A 2,867-nucleotide genomic window follows, 5' to 3' on the forward strand; every position below is an offset into this window, starting at 1 on the left:
TTAAGAGTCTATTGGCCGGCACCGAGGCTCACTAGGCTAATCCTCCGTCTGCGGCGCAGGCACACCGGGTTCTAGTCCCGGTCGGGCGCCGGATTCTGTCCCGGTTGCCCCTCTTCCAGGCCAGCTCTCTGCTGTGGCCAGGGAGTGCAGTGGGGGATGGCCCAAGTCCTTGGGCCCTGCACCCCATGGGAGACCAGGATAAGTACCTGGCTCCTGCCATCAGATCAGCACGGTGCGCCGGCTGCAGCGTGCCGGCCGCAGCAGCCATTGGGGGGTGAACCAACGGCAAAGAAAGACCTTTCTCTCTGTCTCTCTCTCTCTCACTGTCCACTCTGCCTATCAAAAAAAAAAAAAAAGTCTACTGCATTTTATTGGAACACACCCATGCTGTTCATATAAGTATTATGGTCCACAATACCTAAAGTATTTACTCTCTGAGCCTTTACACAAAAGTTTGCAAGCCACTATTCTAGACGAATCTAGTTGTGTGATCTTAGGTAAGATACTTAATCTCATCCTACCTCTATTTTTTCCTTTTTTTTTTCTTTCATAAATTAGACATGGTGCTTTAAAAAAATTTTTAAAAAAAGATCTACTTGTGCCAGCATTGTGATGCAGCAGGTAAAGCCACTGCTTAGGACACCAGCATCCCAAACAAACTGCCTGCCAGCGTGCCTGGGAAAGTGATGGAAGATGGCCTAAGTACTTGGGCCTCTACCACCCAAGTGAGAGACCCAGATGGAGTTCTAAGCTCCTGGCTGTTGCAGCTATTTGGGGAGTGAACCAGCAGGTTCACTCTCCCTCTTTCTCTGTCTCTGTCTCCTTCTCTCTCTGTAACTCTGCCTTTCAACTAAATTTTTAATTAATTAATTAATTTAGTTTAAAGGCAAAGTGACAGAAACAAAAGAGGCACAGAGATCTTCCCATCTGCTGGTTCACTCCCCAAATGGCTACAACAGCTAGGTCTGAGCCACACCTAAGCCAGGAGCCAGGAACACCCTCCTGGTCTGCTGTGTCAGTGGCAGGGACTGAAGTAATGGGGCCATCTTCCACTGCCTTCCTAGGTACATTAAAATAAAGCTGGAGGGGCCAGCGCTGTAACGTAGCAGGTAAAGCCACTGCCTACAGTGCCAGTATCCTATATGGACACCAGTTCGAGTCCTGGCTACTCAACTTCTAATCCAGCTCTCTGCTGTGGCCTGGGAAAGCAGTGGAATATGGCCCAATCCTTGGGCCCCTGTACCCATATGGGAGACCCAGAAGAAGCTCCTGGTCATTGCAGCCATCTGTGCAGTGCACCAGCAGATGGAAGATCTCTATCTCTTTGTCTCTGCCTCTCTGTAACTCTGGCTTTCAAATAAATCTTTGTAAAAAAAATTGTCAGGATTGGAGCATATTTTAAAAATAAATAAAATGGGCCGGCGCCCCTCCTCAATAGGCTAATCCTCCACCTAGCGGCACCCACAAACTGGGTTCTAGTCCCGGTCGGGGCGCCGGATTCTGTCCTGGTTGCTCCTCTTCCTGTCCAGCTCTCTGCTGTGGCCAGGGAGTGCAGTGGAGGATGGCCCAAGTGCTTGGGCCCTGCACCCCATGGGAGACCAGGAGAAATACCTGGCTCCTGCCTTCGGATCAGCGTGGTGCGCCAGCCGCAGCACGCCAGCCGTGGCGGCCATTGGAGGGTGAACCAACGGCAAAAGGAAGACCTTTCTCTCTGTCTCTCTCTCTCACTATCCACTCTGCCTGTCAAAAAAATTTTATATATATATATATATTTATTTATTTATTCCTGTAGTATTTCAACATATCTTCATGGTATTCTTCCCTTCAAGAGGAAGAGTTTAACCCTCCCACACACGCTTGAATGTTGGCTAGACTTAACAATTCACATCCAACAAACAGAAACTGGAATGGGAAAATCACTTTATAATGGAGAGACTTGGCAGACATCACCTTAGCCAAGTGATCAAAGTTACCTGCGAAGTAAGAAGTGATGTTGATAGGCCTTCGCCACAGCCCACTAGGCTAATCCTCCACCTGTGGTGCTGGCACACTGGGTTCTAGTTCTGGTTGGGGCGCCGGTTCTGTCCCGGTTGCCCCTCTTCCAGGCCAGCTCTCTACTGTGGCCCGGGAGGGCAGTGGAGGATGGCCCAAGTGCTTGGGCCCTGCACCCGCATGGGAGACCAGGAGGAAGCACCTGGCTCCTGGCTTCGGATCGGCGCAGCGTACTGGCTGCAGCAGCCATTTGGGGGGTGAACCAACGGAAGGAAGACCTTTCTCTCTGTCTCTCTCACTAACTCTGCCTGTCAAAAAAAAAAAAGAAGAAGAAGTGATGTTGATGTCACCCTGATTGAAGATAATGTAAAGGGCACGTCCCCCAAGAAGCTGCGTTCTTCCCAAAACTCTGTTGCCTGAGTGTGACTGGGAACAAGTCAGATGAACCTAAACTAAGGAACATTATACAAAATCTCTGAGCAGTACTCTTCAAAAATGCCAAAGCCATGAAGAATAAGTAAAAATGGGGCCAGTGCTGTGGGTGGTAGGTAGAGCTGCTGCCTATGACGCTGGCATCCTATATAGGGGCCAATTCGTGACCCGGATGCTCCACTTCTGATCCAGCTCCCTGCTAATGCACCTAGGAAATCAACGGAGGTTGGCCCAAGTGCTTGGGACCCTGCACCCACATGGGAGACTTGGATGAAGCTCCCAGCTTCTGGCTTCTGCCTGGCTCAGCCCTGGTTATTTGTGGCCATTTGGGTAGAGAGCCAATGGATGGAAGATCTCACTGTCTCTCCCTCTCCCTAACTCTTTCAAATAAATCTTCAAAACAAAATAAAACAAAACAAAATAAAACCTGGGAAACTGTTACA

This window comes from Oryctolagus cuniculus, chromosome 1 (genome assembly GCF_051225735.1).
Source record: "Oryctolagus cuniculus isolate XC-2025 breed Fujian yellow rabbit chromosome 1, ASM5122573v1, whole genome shotgun sequence".
Taxonomy (NCBI): domain Eukaryota; kingdom Metazoa; phylum Chordata; class Mammalia; order Lagomorpha; family Leporidae; genus Oryctolagus; species Oryctolagus cuniculus.